This window comes from Lathyrus oleraceus, chromosome 2 (genome assembly GCF_024323335.1).
Source record: "Lathyrus oleraceus cultivar Zhongwan6 chromosome 2, CAAS_Psat_ZW6_1.0, whole genome shotgun sequence".
Lineage (NCBI taxonomy): Eukaryota > Viridiplantae > Streptophyta > Magnoliopsida > Fabales > Fabaceae > Lathyrus > Lathyrus oleraceus.
The window spans coordinates 383,313,145-383,318,893 of record NC_066580.1 but is presented as its reverse complement, the minus strand read 5'-3'; the positions used below and the strand labels follow the sequence as shown (position 1 = coordinate 383,318,893).

The 5,749-nt window shown below is 33.9% G+C and overlaps 1 long non-coding RNA gene across 1 annotated transcript; it reads right to left on the bottom strand.

Annotated features, from left to right (window-relative positions):
* Window positions 1–2,555: 2,555 nt before the first annotated feature.
* On the bottom strand, window positions 2,556–4,620 carry LOC127121459 (uncharacterized). The gene is made up of 2 exons (XR_007803457.1): window positions 4,421–4,620; window positions 2,556–3,314 (listed from the first exon to the last, which is right to left on the bottom strand). It is a non-coding gene; the product is annotated as an uncharacterized LOC127121459 (long non-coding RNA).
* Between the last annotated feature and the right edge of the window lie 1,129 nt (window positions 4,621–5,749).

The following is a 5,749-nucleotide window of genomic DNA, read 5'->3' as shown; positions in this document are numbered from 1 at the left end:
TGCAATTTTGATGGAGCAAACTGTTGTGATGTATGCCACAAGGAAAAACAATGTAAAAACCATTTTCCCTTTAAGTATTAATAAAGTTGGAGCACCTTTTAAATTGATTCGCCATGACTTATGGGGGAAATACCATACTGCCACAAATAATAGATCACATTACTTTCTAACCATTGTAGATGATTACACTCGTGGAACATGGGTATATTTAATGAAACACAAGATAGATACTTTACAATATTTGATTAGTTTTAACAATCTAATCAAAAGGCAGTTTAATATGCATATCAAGAGGATTAGGAGTGACAATGAGACATAGTTTACTAACTTTGATTTCAAGTGCTTTACTAAAAAAGAAGGGATCATGCATGAAACTTCTTATGTTGCCACATAATGGTCGCGTGGAGCACATGCATAGACAAATTTTAAACATATCACTAGCCTTGCATTTTCAAGCAAATATCCCATTGAATTTTTGTGGATATTGTGTATTAAAATCAACATATCTAATCAATAGAACCCCTATAGTGGTAAATAAGGGAATCACTCCATACGAGTTACTTTTTAAGAGCGTACCAAACTATGACCACTTGAGAACTTTTTACTACTTGTGCTACAAGAAAGATGACTCAAAGGGAATCAGTAAATTCGATCCCATAGCAGAAAGGTGTATTTTTATTGGTTATCCACAAGAACAAAAAGGATGAAAAGTTTATAATCTAAAGACTCGTGAATGCTGCATATCGAGAGATGTAGTGTTTTATGAGCATATCTTTCCTTACCATGTGCAAGACAATAACGAGTCTACTAATTTTATAAATAAAACATCAAGTGATGACCTCAATGATGAGTCTTCACCCTATAATGATGGATAATTGGAAGTACCAAGCCTTGGGTAAATTCCTCATAATGACCAAACATCGGGTCTTATGGAAAGTTTACCCGTTAAGAAGCCTGGATACATAAGTTAAATTGAGAGTTATCCTATAGAGAAAGAACATGTATCCATAAATTACGTGAATGAGGAAGTCACCAATTATTCTAAAAAAGAATCATCAAGTGAAAGTGAAAGAGAAGTCTTAAATGAGGGGGAGCCTTAGAACATGCCACGCATAAGACGACCTCCAAATCATCTAAAAGACTATGATTATGGAAAATTAAACATAAACCCGAAGTGCATGGCATCAATTCCAAAGTCCTCTTCAGGTATCACATATCCCATCTCAAACTTTTTTAAATATGATAAGTTTTCACAAAAAACGTAGAGCTTACCTTACAGCCATCACTAATGTAGAAGAACCTCAATTATATACCTAATAAGTCAAGCACACAGTTTGGAGGGAGGCCATGACTCAAGAAATAAAGGCTCTAGAAGGCAATGAGACATGGGAAATAACTCATTTACCGCAAGGAAGAAAATTGATAGGATGTAGATGGGTGTACAAAATAAAACATAAAGCTACAGGTGAGATTGAAAATTACAAGGCTAGATTAATTGCTAAAGGTTACACACAAATAGAAGGTGAGGACTTCAATGAAACTTTTGCACCATTGGCCAAAATGACCATAATCAAATGCTTATTAACAGTTGCAGTGGCGAAAGGATGGAAATTACATCAAATGAATGTTAACAATGCCTTCTTGCATGGAGAATTTGTAAAATAAGTATATATGAGTCCTCCACAAGTATATAAAGTTCCAAACAAAGATTTGGTATGTTGATTAAAGAAGTCATTGTATGGCTTAAAACACGCATCTATAAATTGGTATAACAAGGTATCTCAATCTTTGATAGAATATGGTTTCCAAGACAACCAGACTGATCATAGTCTATTTACTTATTCACATGGATCAATTTTTCTTGTTGTTTTTATCTATGTTGATGGCTTGATCATTGTTAGTAATGACCTTGAGGCATATGATCAGTGCAAGCAATATCTTAGTCAATGTTTCCACATGAAGGATCTTGGTTCACTTAAATACTTCTTAGGTATGAAACTAGAACGAGGGTCAGAAGGGATATTCCTTTGTCAAATAAAATACACCTTATACATTCTACAAGAATGTGGAATTCTTGGTTGTAAGCTCCAATGGAACAAAATCACAAACTTGCTTTGGCCAAGGGACCTCCACTCTTAGAACTGTCAAGGTATAGAAGATTGGTTGGATGCCTGATTTACTTAACTATCACTATGCATGAATTATGAAGGTGAGAAAAAAACAAGAAGGGGGTTGAATTGTGTTTGATTTTTCTACTTTAAGCCTTTATCACTTCTTCTTTTGAAGGTTCTTTGTCATAGTCTGAACACAAGATTCATAGTCTGACTTAGAACCAGGTTTTACTTCTGAATGACCATATCAAATTCTGAACCAGAATTTGATTTAAATGATCAAAGTGAACATCGGTGGATATAAGTAAGTATAGAAGCACGAAAGTAAAAGCAAGAACACAAATAGTTTATCATGGTTCCTCTCACAACTTGAGAGAACTCCAATCCCCATGTACTTCAAAGGGATTTCCACTATAACCAAATCTAATTAAAAATGCTCAAGAATTTAAGCAAAAGATTTACTTTGATCAGACATACAAGTGTAAGACTTCCTTGATCAAACACACAAGTTTGAGACTTCCTTGATCAAGCCCACAAGCTAAAGACTTCCTTGCTCTAGCACACAAACTAAAGACTTCAAATGCTCCAGGACTAAAGCAAGAGATTTCTGAATCTATAACAAATTGTTTAAGATATTTGGGTAATAACTTGCACTTGATATACAATCAGAGTTGTCAACAAAATACAAATTAGAAAGACTCTAAGACTTAAGAACTTCAAAAATATACACAAAGTTAAGATGTTCTAAGTCATGTAAATTTGATAAATTAGCTTCTCTTTGAATTTCAATGAATAGAGATTGTAGTGAACTGCTTTGTGTTGTGGTAGTATATCTTTGTAGACTTCTTCGTAAGCCTAAAACTCCTTATATAGATAAGAGAGAAAAGAGAAATTGAAGACTTTCACCAAAAGGTTGGATAACCTTTGTACTTGATTAGACACATCGGGAAAACACCTTTGTATAAGAGGAATGATTTGTTGAGGCTCAAGCGTAAAAGAATATTTTTCCTTAAGTATTCACATGATCAAAAAGGTTCTGAATCTGACAGAGTTTCCTTGGTAGAAAAGCTTTTGCTTCAGAGGCTAACTTTGGCTCCATGACCATCTTTTCTTCAACTCCAAGTTTCATGCCATCCCATTTGGTCCATCCTTGTGTTCTTTTTCCAACCCAATCTTCAAACCTCCTTTACCATTACCATGAACCTAGAAGCAAAAAGAAGCAACTTTGTCAATACAAGGACCATAACATACATTTGATATTCCACCAATGCAACCACTACAAGCATACCAAAGCTTTGAAACATGAGAAAGATTGCAAAACATCAAAAGACAAACCATGGAAAATTGGATAAGGATTAAAGTTTCATCAATAAGTAAACATTCGAAAAAGTACTCTTGGTCTAAATAGAAAACTAAACATGAAGGCCATGAAAGATATGTATCAAGTGACAAAAAAAAACTCAAGCAGAATTTTCAACAAATCACACACATTCATGAAGGGATCAATTCATATTGCATAATAACATACACTTTGAGGGACAACGTGTTTTTAGTCATCAGTAGCATATAGCAGGGAAAGTTCAAAGGTAATACATGGCAAGTTTTACAACAGTAACAATCAATTTGAAATTATGGAGGGGGACCACGTGAACCATACCAAAATCGATTTTACAACAAGAAAGCAACATATCATTAAAAGAAGATTCTGAAAAATACATAGCAAAAATAAATTTTGCAGCAAGGTGAAAAAGAGAAAAAGAAAAAAATAGAGGAGTCAAAGTCAGAATACTATGTTGACTGAGTTTGAATTGAAGAGTAGTGAAAGCAACATATTAGTAAATTCATGTTTTTCCAGCAGTAAAACTATTTGAAATCAGAGAGGGACTACATCACTTCTAGAAGCATATTCATCCTCATTACAGACAAAATTCAGATGAGTCACAATCCCCAGAAGTCCCCACAAAATCCCCTAAAAATATTCTCTCCAACGGATTGCAATATCATAGCTAATTCTAAAATGTTTGACAAATTTCCCTCCCATCACTCACACATTTTACATCTAACCTAAATCCCCCTATAAGTATATGTTCAATCTTTGCCATAAGGGACCCCTTAGAGAGTAACGAATTGTTGCAGGATTTTCTACCCCAAAACCCTTTCACTAAGAGCTTTACTCCCCTACTCATTTGAGCTTCTAATCGAAGCTCATTTGAGACTGATCTAAAAAATTATAACACATCAACATCCGTGATTGAAGTTCACAGAAAAAGAAGAGGACAATGCAAAAGTAGATCAAAATACTTACATACCAGATTTGTTACGATGTTTGGTAGCATTCTTGTCCCGTTTTGTTATTTTGATTCCGCATTCCTCGTTTGTACCATGTTGTGCTACTCAAAATCAATGAAAAAAGAGCGTTAGGATTTCGTGGGGTTGGGTTTTGTCATGTGTGTTTATGATTGCTTTGTATGTTTGATTTTGTTAGGTTCGCTTGATTCGTGCTTGATAATAGCATAGTTGGTGTTTGGGTTTGCGAGCGATTTGGGCCAATTTGTTTGCTGCATGTGGATGTTATTTGGGCTTCAATGCCCCAAGGGTATTCATGCACCCCCCAAGCCCAATTGTTTTGATTTCTATCTTTTTTCATTTACGGTTTTTTATGTAAGTGGAATGAAAAAAAGCAATAATTAATCTTCTTTATAAATTCTGAAAAATATTGAGGACTACAAAAATAGATAACCTTTTATTTTTCATTTTCTCAATTCTTATTCCTAATTATCTCTTTAGTTTTATTCCTCAGTTTATTCTTATTTTATAAAAAAAACAAATAAAATGAAAGAGGCTTTCGTCTAGATGTATGAATTAGGTTTTTTCCAATTATCTTTTCAGGTCCAATAAATCCCCTTTAGGACTTAGTACTTAGAAATAATTTTGCCTCATGGCTTGCTTAATCTTTGATTAAAGTTGTGATTGCTTGCATGTCTCTATTTCCAATTTGTTTGATTGCATGGATGATTTATATGTCATATTTGATTGTACGATTTATATAATCTTGCGTGTAGACTTTTGATTGTTAAACAAGATGAAATGTGCATAACAAAATCAACCTTTCAAATAAGAAAAAATACTTGATCAACATCAAGTTAATTTAAAAAAAAAAATTCACCATTTTGCACTATCAATTCAAAACTAAATCCATTCCAACTATAAATCATTTTCCCCTATCCATTTCAACTATCCACTATTTTCAATTCATTCGTATCACAAAACAAATGTTTGATCTAACGTCAAGTCATTTTCCTAAATCAAAAACAAACAAAAACTTAATCACTATTTAATCACTTAAACACTAAATTGTATGAAAGGAATGAGGTGTAGTCCACGAGCTCCCGAGAGTTAGGATCTGAGGTGTAGTTCTCGCTAATCCATTCGCTCATCATCCTCCAATCAATTCCATAACGCGTAATAAGATGTAGTTCTCGCCTATTCGAGCTCTCACCATCAACCAAAAAATACTTCAAACACATCAAACTCTTTTCTCATTGTCGTGCGATGACCTTCAAACCCTTTTCACAAACGAAAGGTATTTTATCTCGAGACGATGTAAGACAATGCTTCATCCATAACCATTGAGGTGA